General features: G+C 37.0%; 1 long non-coding RNA gene across 1 annotated transcript; it reads right to left on the bottom strand.

Annotated features, from left to right (window-relative positions):
- Window positions 1–8,197: 8,197 nt before the first annotated feature.
- Window positions 8,198–21,541, bottom strand: LOC148742171 (uncharacterized). The gene is made up of 2 exons (XR_015998538.1): window positions 21,103–21,541; window positions 8,198–8,417 (listed from the first exon to the last, which is right to left on the bottom strand). It is a non-coding gene; the product is annotated as an uncharacterized LOC148742171 (long non-coding RNA).
- Window positions 21,542–21,931: the final 390 nt, after the last annotated feature.

The raw sequence follows: 21,931 nt of genomic DNA, 5'->3' as shown, positions 1-21,931 counted from the left end.
GTAAGAACGACACGAGTAATCCTTCCAAAAATTAAAAGAAATATTCCTTCGATATATACTGGAATATACTACCTGAAAAGTTGGTGTCTCCTGCTCGGCGGGGGAAGGACGAAACCCTAAAATCAGACAGCCGCGGGAATTGGCTAGAGAACTTTTACATTATGGGTTCTACTGCCCGTTTTACGAGAATAAGAAATGTATTTACATTCTGCGGAACTAAACTATAAGTGCCAGTGACGGAGAATGTAAATAATTTGCAACTAGTATGTAAGTTACCTCAAAAAGGTCGGCCAGAGAAAGCATTAAGAAGCACAATTATGATCACATGTTACATTGTTTGTGAAAGGATGATGGATAACATTTATTTAAACAATAGAGTGTTTCTGTCGAGGAACTATCGGCTGATAGTTGCCCCGCGGAAATTTGATGTTCTTAAAACAAATATGCTAGTTTTAAGAACATCAAATTTCCAAGGGGCAACTATCAGACCGATAGTTCCGAGACAGAAACACTCTTGTTTTTATTGTTCACCACTAAATTTTCTTCCGCGCCTACAGCTTGTCACAAATGTCAATAATGCGCAACCGTACATTGGCTAAATAATACGTTATACCTGTCAGAATTGAAAACTCACTGTTTTTCCGATCTGCCTAACTTCGCGGCCGTCAAACTATTCAAAACTTTTCACGGATGAGTACTATCAATCCAGGTATTTTCCGCGGACGGGCACTATCCATTCGGGTATCTTCCGCGGGCAGGCACTATGGGCTGATAGTGTCTCTCCACGGATGAACACTATCACGTCACGTGATCGATTTAAACCAATAAGAACCGGAGAAAATTTAGTGGTGAACTATAATTGAGGATAGATCCCTGGAAAGCTGTTCGGTCTCATTTGAAAAGAAAATAGAAGTTCTGGTAAATTCCTTTGACACGCAGTTGTTCAGTGACTGATTTCGCCAACGGTGTTTTCCCAGCTGTCCTGATACTGCTCAGGTCATATGCAGTTAAGATCAGCACTATGTACAATTATAATGATGGAACAGTTATTACCAGATCATTCTCGACGTGAGTCATGCTGGTAGCTTTGACGGTGAGTCCTATAAAGACTCGCTAAGACCCAAATTGTAGTTGTAGGCAACACAATCACAAAAAGAGTCTCCTAACATTCCTTATCGGTCAAATTTTAACACATACACTTGTGAGTCCAAATTGACCTTTTCATGATGTAAATAGTAATTCTGTGGAGGTGTAGTCTGATCGTCCGGGTGAGTGTAGTCCTGAGAAGGACTGTTACCCCCGGGTTCAAGCCATTTACTGCAATAGTAATTCTCCTCACTCTTTAGAAAAAAAGCTGCCTTACTATTGGATTGGTGCTGTCAGTGATCCGGTAAGCCCAAAAGTATACGAGGGAAGCGTGCAAAACACCTTAATTCTGAAGTCACTCGAGACGACAGAATAGAAGGTCAATTTCAATCAAGTTTGTCCAGTTGTAACCCTTTATTTATAGTTGCAACATACGAGACGACTGATAGGAGTACGTAAACGTCCACTGTGAAATTTGTGCTTCCCTTGCCAATTGGCTTTGCGTTACTGGCCACGCTTGGAAATATTACATACTATTTAAAAAAGTTCTTCCTCTGGGGCTCTTGAGAAGACCAAAATTTAACGTCCCCAAGCGAATGCAATGTGAAAACGTCCTAATTTAATCTATTAATGTCACAGCCAAAAACAGACAGCCAATCTTAAAAGTCTTCCTGTAGTTTGTATTTTCTACTTCTTAGCGCACCAACCAAAAGCGTACATCATATAATCGTCTATCGTAGTTACTGGGGTGTAAAACAACAATCAAATACTAACCATTCACATGAGAATTTATATTACTGCGCCGTCACGGCCACGATCAGTTTCCAAACACTTCATTGATAACGCTACCGGGAGAAAACATGGACTTAATATGCATGCGAAAAGTGGCCCTTCTTGGAAAACGTCCCTAATTGATGTTTCGATCGATGAATTTCTTTCCAACGAAGTTTTGTACTTAATAATTGATTATATCTTGCCATCCTTACTGTTGTTACCCAAAATTACCCTGAAATTTTCTTGTTGTTACAATTACTTTAAGAAAATCTTAACTTTCAATTTCCCCACCTGACTATAAAACGAGTCTTTGTTCGAATCTTCTTTAATAAAATTTTGTCCGTCCGACTTTCCTTTAAAAATGCAAGAGTGTAACAAATAGCTATTTGCTTTTTAAATCTTCGAGCCTCTCGGAATTGGTTCAAGTCTAAAATCAATGCAGCTCTGTTACGTACAAAATCATGATCGAAAATGTACCGTCTCTTTTTCCCGAATTAATAATTCAATGCCTGCAACGGATCCGAGACAGAAACCACAAGTACTGAAACATGACGCAAAGTGAGTAAGTTTACCTTTCGAGAGCAAAGTTTAACCCAGACTAAAGGAACTGAAAGTTTCCTGATTTTCAAAACATGGCTCAAAGTGACTTTTTAATCTCTTCACCTCACTGAGACGAACTTAGCGTTCAGTTTATTCGCTTTTATCAAAATATCACTTTTAAATTTTTAGATGCGTTGTTGTTGGTAAAACTTGCAAGAGTCGAAAAAAAATCGCTATCTGATTAGTCTGTGGGGATATTTCATCATATACTGAACCACAAATTATAGGAACACGCTATTGCAATTGCTGCCACATTTGAAAAATGACTAGAAAGACACTGTATAAAAGCCGTTCACTTTTAGAGAATCTCTCAGTTTGGACTTAAAGACAAGAAGTGGCAAAAACCTTGGCAAGTTACAATCAAGAAAAGAAAAATGACAGGTAAGGCATACCTTTTTAATTGTCAAAGAAGCAAAGCGTGAGAACTACCAAATTATTTACAACTCTTCAAACTGCGATTTATAACCTTACGTGTATGATATCGACTTTGCTACGTAAATAAAAGTTTTCGTTGAATACACAATGACTCTTTCTGATTCGGTAACCGATCCGACTGACTTGAATTATGAAAAACATTTGATATGCATTTGCGCTTTTAAGGATTTTTAAGACGGCAGGCAGTTGTAGCCAGGATAGCCATGATGATTCTGTTATCCTCGACGAATGGTGCACCTGTTGATAGACATTCTTCCTACTGTAAAGTCAGCAAAACAGCTCGAGGTTTGATAAAACATTTGTTACCGATGTCGTTGATACTCGGAGGAGACGTTCATAGGTCGTATGTGAATGTAGTAAGTCTGTCTTTTTTTTTCATACATTAATCTAGTTTCGTTTAAGTCAGTAAGGAAGAATGCCAGCGAGTCATTGAGTCTGGCGACAAGTTAGGGTTCTCGGTGGGTCCTTCGGCAATGAAACATTTAGGCCTTATAAAGTTACTGAATAAGTTATTCTTTCAGTGAGTCAATTAGTTTGTGAGTCATTGAGTCATTAAGTTATTAAGTCAGTGAATCAGTAAGTCAGTGAGTTAGTCACTCAATTAATCATTTACTTATGAGTCAACTTCCTCATCAAGAAAGAATTCAGTTAATTCTCATTTCAATTAATTCTCTATTCTTTATTCCAACAAAACTTCTATCAAGAGTTTTATGCTGACAAATTGACAACTGAATTGTCTGACTTGATGGATTTTCTCGCGAAATAGTTTCTTCTTTATGGAGTAATGTGATATTTTCACTGTTTGATTCCCGGTTGGTTTGGAGTTAACTTTAGATATATTGATTGATCAGCCGATGGATCCTTGTGTAGTGCAATCGGTTGATTGAGTGACTGAAAGGGTCAGTTTCTTGTTTTACTGTACACACTATACTTGAGACCATTTGTCTTTGTTCAATTGCTGTATCGTTACTTTACCGTTTTGTTTAGTCCAAGCAATGGCTCACCCCAGCTGACCAGTGGACAACTGCCGAGTTTTCGTTCTCTTTGCCACAACCATTGAATAGAAGCAGATTACAGGTACAGATTACAGGTTGGCTCACTATTCTCCTCCAATGTTTTTAATATCAGGAGTTTCCAGCCCTTTTACATCCAGACCTTGTTTGCCAATCCATCTCAGAAAATGATACTATTTATTGCTGTTTATTCTGAAACAATACTTTCTTACGGCCAATGATCAACTTGTTTTCAGCCTGGAACAATTCTCTTTGCTGATCACAAGATTCTGAGCAGCTTCCTATCCTTGATTCAAAATTCTACCGTCAGCTTCCGAAGATTCCCTGAGGGTGCAGCAGCTGTTCATCAGTTGATGAATTTGGAGAGTTCACTGCAAAACATGATTGCGTATCTGCGAAAACTGGAAATCGTTTTTACCCTGGTAAGTGCATGTACTTTTGGTTCATAAATGACTTGGTAAATGTGATCCGTGCTTTTCGTGAGAATTAGCGCAAATGTACATGAAGATGTCAAACAAATACTCTTAAATGACAGAAAATTAACATTTTTATCATTAGTAATTCTTCTCAAAGCATTCTACAGGCCTTTTAAACTGACCAATGCGACGTTTTCCCTTTATTTTACTCTTGTTATGTAATAAATTCCTGCATCCGTCACATGCTTGATTCCAATTTACCCTCCTACGTCCTGAAAGGGAGTGTCCTGAACAAACTGAGCCAAACGAATGGAAGCTTCACTAAGGTGGTATCTTTTCTTTTAGGGCTCAAATGCAACAGTAAATGTGGGATCTGTGATGAGTGGAAGCCATGTCTCAGTAGTCATGCCTATTCGTACCTCTCAGATCACTTCCCAGAACTCAACAGGACTCCTGAATTCTAGCTCACCCACAGCTCATAGCGTAGCACTTCGCGCGTCGTTGGTTTTGAATGATCTCTATTCGAGCCTTCTTGATATGGACGTTGATTTCAACAAGGTTCTGAAGACTAAGTGTAGTAAGACTCATGGCCCATAGTCGCCAAAGAGTGTTTGTGGCTCAGTTGTAGAGAGTGGATCCATAGGTCTGAGGTTTGATTCCACATAAGTACTCAATTTATTAAGAATTATTTTCTTCCTTAAGTAAATACGTTTACAGATCTGAAATCTAAAGTCGGTAACTTAAAACTCAACCTAAAAGAGAACCGTAAACTTAAGTATGTCGAAAGCCGAAAGAATCCTTGATAACGTTTCGGCTTAACTTACGTTCACAGTTTTTTATGACAAAATGTCAGTTATTAGTTTTAAATATTGACAGCAATATTAATAACAGATCGGACAGGTTAAAACGGTTTAAGGCTCAGATTGACAGGGTCCCTTACAAAATGGAGACCTGTTCCACTCGCTAGCAGGGTCTACTGAACTTCTGGCGGGAATGATTCCAATAGGAATAGCAAGGGACTATTAGTATTGTGGCACATCGTGCATTATGGATAGTATTTTTCTGAATCAGAAATTGATGTGAAATACTGGGTTGTAAATCGTTTGGCTTATTACTTAAATATGGTATCGCAGTTAAAACTTTAAAAGTGCACAATGAAACGAAAGCGTTTGTGTTCCTAGATAACCTTGTAATTTACAATCATTATAGGTACAAGTGTTGTTGAGTGAATTCAACACTTCTCTAGTCAAATGAAATGACTTGTAACATTATCACTCTTAATTGTTTACGACTCAACTCATTTTTTGTGTTGCTACGGATCAGAAATAAAACGCTTGTGAATCTCATTTCTAAATTGGTGCTTTCTGTTCGTGTCTACACTCCCGTTCAGTCCAAGTGGCGGGAAGAAATGATAAATATCCGCAGCCGAATCAACACCGAAGCCTTTGAATATTACACACTATAAATAAATGATTACATCGAACTATATTATAACAACTTGATTCACAGAATGAATTCAGTTCCTTTCCGTTACCGTTGTATAACTTTAGTTTAAAAGCAATTTTCCTTCACATCAGCCCAAGCTAAATCTGAGGAGTATGTGTCGAGGTCTGTCCCTTCCACAAATAATCGTTTGCTTCCAAAACAGAAACTTTTGTCTCACGTCAACAAACCGCCACCGCGGTTTGTTGATATCATTTACAAATAGATGCACTTTCGTTCCAGTAACTCTTAAAACGACTCAGTCCAACTACATAAATCATCAGCTTTCTGTTTCTACTTTACCGTGGAATTCCCTGTACCACGATACTCCCCGACTTCTTCCTTACCAAATGATAAAATCCCCCCTCTCTGTGCCTTCTTGTTTGCCTAAGGACATGCGGGAGACATCGAGTGTATAAATATTTCAAGGGAGCTCCCCAGAGAAACCATTCCTCTCCTTCCGCACGGTCTCGTGGTCTTGAGTTTACACGAATATTACAGATTTCTATGAAATAAAATCGATGTGTTGACTAATGTTTCTAAGAAAAACGCCTCTTCTAAACACCGAATATTGCTTACAATTTATAATTGTTGTTGTATCCTTTTCCAAAGAAAGTGTTAAGATGACAATGATACATTACTACTTTTACAACCGGATTCTCTGTACGTTTAAATCGATTTGAATTTGACGCCTTCATCGATATAAATTTGAATCTCTTTTTTGGTCCACAGCACTGAGTTAGACAGGGGCATCATTTTTCAAGGGAAAGTATTTCCGAGAAAAGTTTTGCATTTTACTTAACAGTGATATACTTCCCACTTCCCTCAGTAACGCAAATCTGACGCATGTCTAACGGAACATGTTCCTTTTGTTTAAAAATGTTTTTTCCTATTCTCATTTTTATAACAGCAGAATAACTTTGACCGCAGCAGAACTAAATTCACCTCAAAGTATACGCTTATCTTAAGATGAATTTGTAACCTCAAAATAAAATTTCCCAGTGTCTTATTTAAGCCGTTGTGGTCACGGTTGATCCGTTTGGGTCTTTGGAAGGTTAAGCAATTTTCATCTATCGATCTATCTCCAAAGAGAAGGTGTAATTTAGCCTTACAGCTTTTTTTTTTTTCGATTTCATATTGCATTGTGTTTTTGGTACTGATGTAACACGCCTACAAAATGAAGTGGCGGTCAATTCTGGAATATTAAAGCGAGGACGGGAAATGCTTTTTTTTTGAAGCAGGTGTACAAAAAGGTTATTGATACTGGAGGTTCCGGAGTACATCAGAGTATAGTGCGTCATAGGTAAATATGTCTGGAGACAAGTCTAGAAAGCTACCAAAGAAAACGTATTGTTGAAATTGAGTATGCCCATGAGAGTTTCAAAAAATATTTCACATTTATTTTTCATCTTGTTTACATATACTGTGATATAAATTTACATTTTTTTTGCCGGCGAATAATAAAGTGGAAACAAGTCTAACAACGATATTGCATTCATAAATGCCAAGTTAAACATCTAACTGAAGAATATGAATGATATCATTACCAGCCATGATTTTTCAAATATCCCAGTCAAGGGTTAGTTCTTTCAATTCCGATAAAAACTTTTAGTTTGAATTTCGTTTTCTATTATATGTCCTTAGTTTAACCATGCAGCCCAGTTGAACTAGTAAAAGACAATGTTTCTGTTTTTTAATTGCACCTACTAAATTGTAGTTATGCTTTTTTTACCCCAGTGTTCACTGCAGTGAGTTTTCACGTTTGCTGCATCATCACAGTAGCGACATGTTTACCCGTTATAATTACACGTCCTTTCCAGTCACGGCTATGCCAAAAGGACGCCAGAGCTCGTGTCCTGCTCTCAAACGCATTAAGTCTCTCTCAGTCTCTGGCGAATGAAATCACTGTCCTTACCGACACGATTGTAAGTTTTGTCTACTACATTAAGTTATAACTTTTCATAACTTTGATGATGTCTGGATATTCAGTTGAAACATAATGGCATATATGCTTAAACATTCGCAAAACAAGGGTGTTGCGTTTCCCAGTTTTTGTATCATTCGTCATGTTGTTCTAATTATTCTGATTATTTACCTTACAGGAAAGAAAATTGGGGAAGGACCCTTTCAAGGAAACCAATGTTGACTTCACCGTACCTCTCGGAAGGTTCAATAAAACAGCAAATACGGTAAACAACAGTTTCTCCAACAGTTTAACCAACAGTTTCTCACTTAATCTTTTGACCTTCAGAATAGTTTTGTAAGTCACTGCACGTAACGCTCATTACGTAGGTAACTTACGACCATTTATCATAGCTTAATTTGCTAATGAACTTGATTAACTAAATAAGTTAACTACGTCAAGGTAACCACGTCAAGACAAAACAGGTATGGCATTATCTCCATTTTATTAAAAAAAATTTTTCATAGATATATTTTTCTCATTTTCTAGCCGAGGCAGATTCTCAGAGTAAACTTCCGCATTTTGAAAATCTTTATGTCAGCCATAAAAAGTTCCATGAGACAACTGAACCGACTCCAAGATGTTAAAGGACTGGTTATTGACGAACTCGGGTCTATCAAAAATCACACCAAGGCACTCATAAATCACCTGCAAAGAATCGTCAGAATGATTGTAAGTGTTGTTTTGTATTTGCACGGATCTTTCAACATACAAATGATGTGAGGTTTCCTGTATTCATCCTCTTACTCAAATTAAAAGGTAGCTACATCAGGATATTCTGCCTTGTTTTTGTTGGAATTGTAGCAATACTGAATTTGACTACCCTTCTCATTAAAGCAAAGTGAATCTCACTCGGATTACGAAAACGAATTAACTCTTCATGTAGCAAGTAATTCATAATTCATTTCATTTCATAGTTCGATATAGAAAATAATGAGTATAAGTGATCAACTATTCAGAGTGTCTCTAATATCGCTAGTATATTCACTTATTGAAAAATGTGGGGATTTCTTATGTCGACTGGTAGCGTAAACGTCTCTCTTTGTAATTATATCAACAGCAACGACGAGGAAACAACCCTTCAACACAGGCTCCCCAACGAAGAAATGGTACTGTCAACAAACCAGGGAGTCGTCCTCTAAAAACACAAACTACTCAAGATGTTTTGCTGCACACCAAAGTTACGTTGGACGAATTTTATGGACACGTAGTAACACTTGCTGCTGATTTATGGAAAATTAAGAGAATAGCTTGTAATTAAGATCTGTAGGAAAACCAAAATCCAAGTAAAAAAAGTAAAAGAAATAATTATTATAAATTCAATTGTTTACTTCCTATGGAAGATAAATAAATATATCGTTTTATTATATTAATATAGCATTAATAGCATTAATAAATATATTATGGACTTGTAGAAACACTTAATACTCATTCAGAGAAAATTGAAACAAGAACTTGCAATTAAGATCTGCAGGAAAAACTAATATTCGAGTAAAAAAAAAGTAATAGAAATAATAACGATAACGTCAAGTGGGTATATCCCACAGAAGATAAATACATATCACAAAAGTAAATTGGAAAGATAATAATGTAATTTAATCCCGTATAAATACTTTACACTCTCTGCTTGAAGTAATGCATTGCCAATTGCACAAAGTTCACATAACGACAAGCATCTTTATCATCGTAAATGTGTAATACAGTGCATATTGAATGTAACAGATTTTATACCACAGTCACTTCTCCCATCAAGGTCAATCTTAACCCAAACCTTACCCTTCCAGACCAAAGACTAGTCAAAAATTATGATATAGTAGTTAATATAAAACTCATATATGTCCTTGATTCCTTTTTTGAATCCGGAATAAAATTCTCAGATAGCAGATTTTATAACTTAAAGAATAAATATTTTTGCTATTTAAGAATTATTGTGTTGTGTTATTCGATCAGCCAGGTCTGGGGTTGCAAGCTTAACATTATTTCCTTATAAATATAATCGAACCAAAATCAAACAGAGGAATTTGAATACTATATTTAGGTCGTGCACTTGAAAAAAGACAACTTCAAATATCAGTTTTTAATCTTTTCTTCGATGTCAAAAAAAACTAGGAGATCAAAACTACGAATTTGAAAAAATGCTTTGCTAGATAAATCAAAACCGTCAGTCTTCACCTCTACTGAGCTCACGGTAGGAATTAAAAAATAAGGATGAGCAACTGTCTGCGGTTTAGTTGATTGAAAACATGGTAGCTAGTGTTTTTGCAAGTGAAATTACCTGCCGCGTTTTAACTCGGTCGCAAAATTGTTTTGGAACAATAACAGTATCTGATTAAATATGAAAAAACTATGTGTTTACGAGGCAGAGAAAAGATCAGCGACTGATCGTCGACGATAAAATGCTCCTTTGATATTTGAAAAAAAGGTGTTTCTTATTATCGATATCCTGGATACCAAGCATGATTAAGACAGGATTTAAACACAGGGAGGACGCTTATAATATTAACGGGAAAGTATCCAGTGTTTAAAAATAGTGTATGACTGCTTGACAGTGAAAAATAAATGAAAGTGACGTCAGCCAATTCCTACTTTTATGACAAGATTCAAAATAAAAGCGTATGAAGAAGTTCTCTTTACTGTAAAACTGATTTACTCCACGCACCTTTGCTTGCGAATATCAGATGAATAAAGCAAGAATTATCGTATAGCCATTATCTGAACCGAACTTCTATGTATTCTACGTCCCAGACCGTCTCTTATTGGAAAAAATGAAGTAATTTATTCAATTGTCAACATGCATACGTGCTCTGATTGAGATTAAAATGCACTAGATGTTGTTTTTTGTACTACACTCAGTCATTTCTACAACATATTGATTGTCCGATTATGATTGTCAGTGACGGTGGTACACTACAATGGCGCGTTTTAAAACTATTTCATGTCGAAAAGGCTAGTCAACCGTTTCAACATAAAGCGAAGTAAATTCAATTTCGAATAAATTATGTAGGCAAATATTACTATATTTTTTTTTTTTGTACTTTGACGTAGGGGAATATAACATAACAGCAATTAATAATAAGGACGCTGTTGTAGCGTTAGTAAGAACAAGTGATCATCTGGTACAACCAGCTGATCAGTCTAACGAATGTTCGTCACTGAGCCTGTTAGGCAAAATTATCTGGTTAATTTTTAATGTCTGCATGGTCAAATCAAAAACAATGTCATGTAAATTTCTTACGTTTGTCTAAGAGTGATAATGTAGGACATTTCAAAAGATTAGAAAAAGCAAGAGGTAGAATAGTAGCTAAAGAACAGTTGGATGAAAAGAAGAGAGATAAATCATAGTCTTTGATCTTTGATGGAGACATCTGTGATCTAACTCAATCCATAATATCCTTAAATTGCTTTAATGCATAATAACGGCGATTAAAAACTACATGGGGTACCGGTGTAACAAAGTTTCCCTAAAGACTTCGGAATCAAGGACCACGCAATGCCAGGGGGACTTATTAGCACTATCCAGTATGATATAAGAATTCACTCGGGCAATTTTTTTCCAGGATGAAGGCTCCAATAGTTAAATGCTTCGAGAGAGCACACGAAATGTACCAGAAAAAGATTTATGATCGTCGTTACCGAAAATCCCCTTACGGCATACTATCTTTTTCCTTGCATCGCCACTCTGCAGGGCACTGCCTCTGACATTGAAATCAGAGTCCAAAGGAACTAAATTCACCTGTTTTACCGGATCAAAGTTCTCATAACGGAGGGAAATGACCGACTCTGAGTCTCCAAGAACCTGTATGTAAATTAGGTTTAAATATAAAATTTGACATAGACATGATGACTATATAAGATTGCCTAGTTCGATTTGTCTCAGTGGAACCTTATTATACTCACGAATATAGGCAACTATTGGAGTTTTTGCCAAGACTAACACTCAAACAATGAAAGGTAAGTTTTTGCAATGTAATCGAAGTGTCCCCCAAATATACTGCTTTTGGGTCTACTTTGATTTTGGTTCGAAATTGGGAATCTCTGATAATAAAGGAAGGCAACAAGTTAATGCGAAAAGAAGAAGTTTTGTGAAATTACTTACCGATCATAAATTTCCTCTTTTAGTACAGGCGATTTTTCCATGGCAGCGAACATACAAATGATCTTTCTATACAAAGTCGACTAGGTTTATACAAGAGGTTTTTAATAAACACTTAATAATATCTTGGTATGTGCCGACAACTTGCCTAATTGTCTCATCTGTCCGTTTTTATAGTTTTGCTTGCTGTCTTGTCCATACTGATCACATCGTCCACAGCAATTACTAAGAAGAGATGCCAGTTAGATACGAACACAAAGGCTCAACTGAATAAATTGCTTCCAATGCTGCTAGAGTTGGGCGTAGATGTATTCAAGACAAAAGAAACCATTGTAAGCATTCTTAACCAATATCTATGTACTTTATATATTATAAGAGATCTTTAATAGTTTAATTTTACGAATGATGCATGATGTTAGCATATCCACTAAGCCGAAGAAATCATTGAAAGATATCTTACACATAATGGAAAAGGTTGTGACCCACTATAGAGTCATTTAAGTGCAGCTAATGAAATTGAAAATAAGGAAAATCAAGTACTCTTTCACTTTGTACAGGGCAGCATTAAAGATTTTGCTACTGAGAGTTGGGAGACAAGGATGCAATAGACGAGAAATCTCCTCAATCGCAGTTTTTGACGCGTTAAGCGGATTGAAGTACCATGAACGTGTCCCAAGGTTGTAAAGGGGGAGCCTTGGTGATTCCTAAAAACTAACAAAGCAAGCAACCGGAAGAGAGGGAAAACTGCCAGAGTAAAAAATATTTTAAATTGACCTATCCTTGCATCACTTTTCTGCTTCAATTGTAGGAAAAAAGATGGCTGAATGACAGCTACCAAACGGCTAACGTAAAGTTAATAGTTACACCTATCCAACAATTACAGGCTACGAATAAAACCACGGTGAGAGGCACATCATACTTCTTTACATCTTTACGATTGTTACATTCAATTAGCTGTTTTTTATTTGAACAACGCATGAACCCTTTCGCTCGAAAACCACCACCAGCCGAATGCGCTAGTAAGCATCATGAAATTTAAATTGCTTTTTTCGTTGAAAACGTTGAAAACAAGGAATAAACAAACGGAAAGTGAAACAATGATGAGACACAGATATGAAATTATAAATGGTGGCATTGTTATCATTCTAGGGTCTTCCAAACGCATTAAGGAAAGGCAAACCCCGGGGGCGGTTGACCTTTGAACAGTCTTTAGTGCCAGGAAAATTCCATGAAATTTCACAGTATGAGGCTCTTCCCTTCTGCAGCTTGACCTCTGTTCAACCTTACTAATTTGAGCGTTTTCCATCTGCAGCCTCGAAGCACATTGGAAGTGAACTATCGTATTTTGAAAGTGTTTATGCCTTTTATAAGAAGGTTAAAAAGGCAACTCGGCTCTTTCTCAGTGGCTAGAGATGTAACACATCAACTACAAGAAATTAAGTGGAAAGTTGGAAATATCATGATTTTTGTTCGCGCAATTCAAAGTGCATTAAAGGTATGGCGGTTAAAATGATGTTTAAACTTACCTAATAGCAGTGTTTTTGCAGATAAAAATCCTTTTCACGCTGTGATGATGAAGACTTGTCTAGCAGGCCTAAATTTTTTTGTTATCAGTTCTCATAGTGTGCTGTTTGCACCGCTCATTCTTCGAATGCTACAAATATGACGTTGCATTGAGTTTAACATAAAACAATACTGGTTAGAAAAAACTCTTAAGTCGCCCATGTTTCCCTCTTTTTTGAAGCCTGACCAGCCGCGAACATCAGGTATTCGCCCCAGCACGACCGCTGTCAGTAACTCCACTCTCAGCTCAGTTCGTGGTGTTCCAATTGTTACCCAGACCCCAAGAACAGCAGCACCCTCGGCCTTAACACTTTATGGAGTTGCTGTAAGAGCATCAGCTACGCTAGAGGATTTTTACACTAACATCGTCCTAATGCAAGTGGACTTTGTGAAAGTGACGAAGGTCTTATGTCCTAAGAAATGAGAATAAAAGGAAAAATACAGGATCGAATTACAGCCTACTGTTAGGATTGTGGCATAATTTAATAAAAACCACAGAAGTAAAGGACTTGTCTTTGGTGATGATCTCCACAAGCTTTCAAACTGAGTTATCTGGCGCTCTTAGCAAGAGAGTAATAGTTGAACGTGGAAACTATGATTCAGCGTCTTGCTCCACCTTTTGACTCTTTTCTGAACCTATTAAATCACTTCTTGTTCCTATTTAGAATACCAACACAGAGGCACGGAATTCCGGGTAAAGGTGACAGCTTAGATTATGTCCTTTGATTTTTTGCGTTATTTTTGCGAACCCAGCAGGCTTAGCAGGAAGATTTGTTCCTAGTATCTATTTTAGACGGCCTGGTTTAATGAGAAAACAACGCATCAAGGGAACGAGTCTAAGGAGCAGTTTTTCCTTATCACTCAACCTGCACAAAAGCGTCTTGATTTACTGATATTTGAAATGAAAAATGCGTGACCATGATGTGATTGAAAACCTTTGAAGGCGGAATTTTCGAACAACTGATATCAACAATTAGTATATACTAAAACAGTGGATAGCGTTGAAGGCGCGCTCTGATTGGCTAGTCAAACTCCGAATATCCTTTGCTGTTTACCTCCGAGCAACTCGGGAAAAAATGGCGTCCCGGTTTGCATCCGTGACAAGCGAAGAAATCATTCAAATTAACGACGAAGCAGTGTATATTATCTCACTGTTTTAGTATATACTAAAACAGCTATTCACCTCAGTGTCGTTGGTTAGCGGTGGATCAATCAATCAATACTTTATTTACCCACGTAGCGTCAAGGAGCTCATAGAGCTCGTTCAAAATACGTACGTGCCTCTAAGATTAAGAATCTAAAAAACCTAATACATGCTGTCAAAACCTAATTGATTAGAAATTAAAATAACTAACAATTGATATTAAAATTTAAGTTTGTACAGTAAAATTCGAAGTCACTTAAATACAGGTATAAAATGGTGAAGCAATAGCTTAAATAATTTAAAATTAAAATTAAAAATTAAGTTTGTACAATGAAATTGAGAGTCACTTAAATACAAGTATAAAATTGAGAAGCAGCTAAAGTTTCAATATTCTCAATAGCTTCTTAAAAAGGTTGATATCATTGGCCAGTTTTACACTTGTAGGTAATCCAATCCACAGCTGCGCACACATATAAGTGAAAGATTTTTTCATAAAATTTAAATTAAATTTAGGTGCGCACAAATTAATGCCGGTTCCTCTCAGGTTGTACATAGTTTCCCTAAAACTAAAAAAATCTCTGATGTATTTGGGACCGTCGTTATGCAAACATTTATATAACAGAATAAGGGATTGTTGTTTCCTTCTCTGGTCTAACGTTTTCATATTCAAGATTCGCAGCAATTCATCATAAAGGGTAGACTTGAGATAACCTAGCAGTGATCTAAGAATATAATAGTTGGCATCTTCTAGCCGATTCGCTTGCACTTTCCCCAATCCAAGTAAGAGGGGGCAACAATATTCAAAATGAGGGAGAATGAAAGTTTTATTGCCACCACTAACCACCTCCACTTTGGTGAATAGTTGTTAATTATCTCATCTAACGCTTCTTGGTTAAGGCTGAGAAAAAAAATCTAGTTCCACAAGATGTGGAGTTTTGAAGTCGGTTTTCCTCTAAACCAGGATTTTCAGAACTGAGTAGAGAGTCACACAAGCAAGAACTACTGCCCGTTTTTCGAGAATAAGGAATGTATTTACATTCTGTGGAACTAAACTATAAGTGCCTTTGACAGAGAATGCAAATACTTTCCTATCGGTATGTTAGCACGTGAGCCGCTATGTCGTTAATTGTGTATTTTGTTGTATGGCGTTACTAGTGACATCTGTAATATATTCATCTCAACTCTCAAACTTTTCAATTTTTTCAAGACTATGAAAAGATGGGAGAATGGTGTTTCATATCGTCGCTTTTTCTGTCTTTCCATTTCTTTTCGGATGTATTGCTCACTTTATGTTAAATTTCAATACCTCAAAAAGGTTGGCCAGAGAAAGCGTTAAGAAGTAGAATTATGATCATATGTTACATTGTTTGTAAAATGATGATCGATAACATTGATTTGAGGATAAATTCCTGGCAAGCTGTTCGGTCTCATTTGGCCAGTGCTATATATTGTTTTGAAAAGAAAATGAAGTTTTGGTAAATTCCTTTGAGATGCAGTTGTTCAGTGTTTGTGGTTTCGCCAACGGTGTTTTGCCAACTGTCCTGATGCTGATCGGGTCATCTGCAGTTGAAATTGGCATTACGTGCAATTAAAGTGATGGAACGGCTATTTCCAGATCATTCTCAACGTGAGTCGTGACGTTGAGTCGAGAGTCGTGAGTCGAGACGTTGAGTCCTATAAAGACTCGCCAAAAACCAAACTGTAGTTGTAGGCAACATGATAAAGAGTCTCCTAACTTTCCTTATCGGTCAAATTTTAACGCGTACACTTGTGAGTCCAAACTGATTTTTTCACGATGCAAGTAGTCTTGCTCCTTCCTCTTTAGAAAATAGCTGCCTTGTCAATTGGATTGGTGTTGTTATGATCCAGTAAGCTCGAAAGTATATGAGGGAAGTGTGCAAAACGCCTTATTCCTGAAGTCACTCGATCGAGACGACAAAGTACAAGGTCAAATTCAATCAAGTTTGCTCATTGTAACTCTTCATTCATAACATACGAGACGACTGAATACGTAAACGTCAAGTGTGAAATTTGTGCTTCCTTTGCAAATTGGCCTCAGTTGTGTTACAGGCCAAGCTTGAATATGGAAACTTCACAAACTATTTAAAAAAGCTCTTCCCTTGTGGTTCTTGAGATGACCAAAATTCGACGCCCACAGTCCAGTGCAGGGAACACTTTGTGATATAATTTATTGATGTCACAGCCAAAAACAGATATCTCTTCCCTGTAGTTTGTATTTTCTATTTTTTAGCGCACCAACCAAAAGCGTACATCGTATAATCGCAAAGCAACAATCAAATACTAACCCTTCACATGAGAATCATGTTACTGTGCCGTCACGGCCACGATCAGTTTCCAAATACGTCTTTGGACACGCTACTTCTTCGGGGGAAAAATCTTATCGACTTAATATGTATGGGAAAAGTGGCCTTTCTTGGAAAACGTCCCCAATTTGCAATTGTGTTCCGATCGATGAATTTCGTTCCGACGAAGTTCTGTTCTTCGTAATCGATGATATCTTGCCATCCTTGCTGTTGTCACCCAAAATTACCCTGAAATGTTCACGTTGTTACAATTACTTCAAGAAAAACTTAACTTTCAATTTCCCCACCTGGTTATAAAACGAGTATTTGTTCGAATCTTCTTTAATGAAATTTTGTCCCTCTGACTTCTATCTAACAATGCAAGATTGTAACAAATAGCTATTTGTTTTTTAAATCTTCAAGCTTCTCGCAATTGGTTCAAGTCTAAAATCAAAGCAGCTCTGTTCCCTACAAAATTATGATAAAAAAGAAAATACCGTCTCTTTTTCCCGAATTAATAATTCAATGCCGACAACGGATCCGAGACAGAAACCACAAGTACTGAAACATGACGCAAAGTGAGTAAGTTTACCTTTCGAGAGCGAAGTTTAACCCAGACTAAAGGAACTGAAAGTTTCCTGATTTTCAAAACATGGCTCAAAGTGACTTTTTAATCTCTTCACCTCACTGAAACGAGCTTAGTGTTCACTTTATTCGGTTTTATCAAAACGTCAATTTAAAATTTTTAGATGTGTTGTTGTTGCAAGAGTGGAAAAAAAATAGCCATCTGATTGGTTTGTGGGGATATTTCATTATATTTAAACCACAAATTATAGGAACACACCATTGCAATTGCTGCCACATTTGAAAAATGAAAGACACAATATAAAGAAAGACACTATATATTGAAAGAAACTATATAAAAGCCGTTCACCAATAAAGATTCTCTCAGTTTAGACTTAAAGACAAGAAGTGGCAAAAACCTTGCCAATTTAGAATCAAGGAAAGCAAAATGACAGGTAAGGCATCTTTTTTACTTGTCAAAGAAGCAAAGCTTGAGAACTACCAAACTATTTGCAACTCTTCAAACTGCGATTTATAACCTTACGTGTATGATATCGACTTTGCGACGTAAATAAAAATTTCCGTTGAGTACACAAGGATTAATTTTGATTCGGTAGCCGACTGACCCGATTGATGAAAAACATTTGATATGCATTTGTTCTTTTAAGGATTTTTAAGACGGAAAGCAGTTGTAGCCAGGATAGCCATGACGATTCTGTTATCCTCGACGAATGGTGCACCTGTTGATAGACATTCTTCCTACTGTAAAGTCAGCAAAACAGCTCGAGGTTTGATAAAACATCTGTTACCGATGTCGTTGATACTCGGAGGAGACGTTCATAGGTCGTATGTGAATGTAGTAAGTCTGTTTTTTTTTTTCATACATTAATCTAGTTTCGTTTAAGTCAGTAAGGAAGAATGCCAGTGAGTCATTGAGTCTGGTGATAAGTTAGGGTTCTCGGTAGGTCCTTCAGCAATGAAAGATTTAGGCCTTATGCAGTTACTGAATAAGTCATTCTTTCAGTGAGTCAGTTAGTCCGCGAGTCATTGAGTCATTAAGTTATTAAGTCAGTGAGTCGCTGAGTCAGTCAGTCAGTCACTCAATTAATCAGCTATCTATGAATCGACTTCCTCATCAAGAAAGAATTCAGTTAATTCCTAATTACTTTCAAAAGTTTTATGCTGAAAAATTAACCACTTAATTCTCTGAGGGGCTGCCGACTTGATGGATTTTCTCATGAATTAGTTTCTTTCTTAGGGAGTAATGTGATATTTTCACCGCATGATTCCCAATTGGCTTCGAGTTTAGTTTAGACATATGGATTCATGATCAGCCGATGGATCCTTCTGTTGTGCAATCGGTTGATTTAGTGACCGAGAGGGTCAGTTTTTTATTTTACTGTACACACTATACTTGATATTTTTCATGTTCATTTGTCTTTGTTCAATTGTTCTATGATCAATTTACTGTTTCGTTTAGTCCAAGCAATGGCTCACCCCAGCTGACCAGTGGACAACTGCCGAGTTTTCGTTCTCTTTGCCACAACCGCTGAATAGAAGCAGATTACAGGTACATGCATTTGGCTTACTATTCACCTCAAATGTTTTCAATATCAGGTGTTTGAAACCCTTTTACATCCAGACCTTTTCTGTCGTCCCATTTCAGAAAATGGTACTATTTACTGCTATTTCACTTTATTCTGAAACAATATTCTCTTACGGCTAATGATCAACTTGTTTTCAGCCTGGAACAATTCTCTTTACTGATCAAAATATTCTGAGCAGCTTCCTATCCTTGATTCAAAATTCTATCGTCAGTTTCCGGAGATTCCCTGAGGGTGCAGCAGCCGTTCACTAGTCGATGAATTTGGAGAGCGCACTGCGAAACATGATTTCGTATCTGCGAAAACTGGAAATCGTTTTTACTCTGGTAAGTACGCAGACATTTCGTGAGAATTAGCACAAATGTACGCGAAGATGTCGAACAGATACTCTCAAATGCCAGACAATTAACATTTTTATCATGAGCAATTCTTCTCAAAGCATTTTTACAGGCCTCTTAAACTGGTCAATGTGGCGTTTTTCCCTTTATTTTACTCGTATTAGGTAATAAGGAAGAAGAGTTCCTGCATTCGTCACACGCGTTATTCCAATTTATATTTACCCTCCCATGTCCTGAAAGGGACTGTCCTGAAGAAACTGAACTGAACGAATGGAAGCTTCACTAAGGTGGTCTCTCTCCTTTTAGGGCTTAAATGCAACAGCACATGTGGGATCTAGGATAAGTGGAAGCCATGTCTCAGCAGTCATGCCTATTCGTACCTCTCAGATCAGATCCCAGAACTCAACAGGACTCCTGAATTCTAGCTCACCCACAGAGCTCATAGCGTATCACTTCGCTTGTCGTTGGTTTTGAATGATCTCTATTCGAGCCTCTTTGAGATGGACATTGATTTCAAAAAGATTCTGAAGACTAAGTGTAGTAAAGACTAATGGCCCATAGTCATCAAAGAGTCATCTGACTCAGTTGCAGAGAGTGGATCCAGCGGTCTGAGGTTTGATTTCACAAGAGGACTTAATTTATTAAGAATAATTTAATAAGAATCTTCTTTGAATAACTAATGTTGGTAGCTTAAAATTCAACCTAAAAGAGAAGCGTAAACTTAAGTATGTCGAATGCAGAATTAATCCTTGTTTCGGCTTTACTTGCGTTCGCAGTTTTTTTATGACAAAATGTCAGTTAGTAGTTTTAAATGTTGATAGCAATATCAATAACAGATCGGACAGGCTAGGGTAACATTACAAATATCTTTGAATGGAGACCTCGTTGGTAGGGTCTACCTTCGGATGAGAATGATTCCCATGGGAATAGGAAGGGACTATTAGTATTGGGCACATCGTGCATGATGGATACTATTTTTCTGAATCAGAAATTGATGTAAAATACTGGGTCGTAAATCGTTTGGCTTATTACACAAATGTGGTAGTTTTATGCTAAAGTTAAAGCTTTAAAAGTGCACAATTAAACGAAAGTGTTTGTGTTTCAAGATAAACTTGTAATTTACAATGATTATAGGCACAAGTGTTGCTCAGTGAATTCAACGCTTCTCCAGTCAAATAAAATATAGTTGTAACTTTCAAACTCTTAATTGTTTACATCCTAACTCATTTTTTGTGTTGCTAATGAATCAGAAGTAAAACGATCGTGGGTCTCATTTCTAAATTGGTGCTTTCTGATCATAATGATCTGGACTTCCGTCCAGTCGAACCGGTGGTAAATAACAGGAGAGAAATAATAGACATCCGCAACTGAGTCATCACCGAAGCCTTGTAATATTTCGTACTATAGCCTGATTGCGTCGAACTATATTTATGACAACTAGTATTCACGGAATGAATTCAATTCCTCTCTGTTACCAGATTGTTTCATTTCGAAACAATCTCCTTTTCATCGGCCCCAGCTAAATCTGATTAAGAATATAATTCGAAGTCTCCCTTCCTGAAGAATTGTTTGCTTCCGAAACAGAAGCATTTTATAACGTCAACAAACCGCTACCGTGGTTTATTGATATCATTTACAAATATATGATACTGTCGTTTCAGTAACTCCTCAGTACATCGACTCAGTTCAAACACTAAACCATCAGTTTTCTGTTATTTACCTACCGCAAAATTTCCTCTACTGCGATACTCTCCGACTTCTTCTTTACCAAATGATAAAATTCCCCCTCTCCGTACTTCCTTGGTTACTTAAGGACATGTCAGGAGATATCAGTGTAAAAATATTCCGCGGGAGCTCCCCAGAGAAACCATTCGTCTCTTTCCGTACGGTTTCGTGGTCTTGAATGTAAACGAATATCACAGATTTGTTTATAAAATGAAATCGACGTGTTGAGTGATATTTCCAAGAAAAAAGCCTCTGTAATATAGTCTTTTTAACACTGAATACTGCTAATAATTTATAATTGTTGCTGTATCCTTTCCTAAAGAACGTGTCAACCCGACAGTCATACACTTTTAAATTGACGTCCCAGGGAATTCATGTTCCTCTGGACGCTTAAATCGAGTTGATTTTGACGACTTCACCGATATGAATTTGAAAATGTTTTTTGGTCTTCAGCACTGAGATAGACAGGTGCATCGTTTTTCGTGGAAAAATATTTCCGAGAAAAATTATGCATTTTACGTGACAATGAGATACTTCCTAGCTCCCTGAGTAACGCAAATCAGACGCCTGTCTAATGAAACATGTTCCTATCGTTCAACGATGTTTTCCTTTCTTCATTTTTGTAACAGCGGAATAACTTTTACCGAAGCAGAATTAATTTCACCCTAAACGATACCCTTATTTTTCAATGAGATGATCGTGATAACTTTAAAATAAAATTTCCCAGTGTCTCATTAAAGTCACTAAGTTGTTGATGAGTTTGGGGACGCTCTATCCCTGTAGGGAAGGTATTGTTTTCCCTTGATATGACAAAGTATTTTTTAACAC

This window comes from Stylophora pistillata, chromosome 1, assembly GCF_964205215.1.
Source record: "Stylophora pistillata chromosome 1, jaStyPist1.2, whole genome shotgun sequence".
Taxonomy (NCBI): Eukaryota; Metazoa; Cnidaria; class Anthozoa; order Scleractinia; family Pocilloporidae; genus Stylophora; species Stylophora pistillata.
This window is presented reverse-complemented; position numbering and strand designations above follow the sequence as displayed.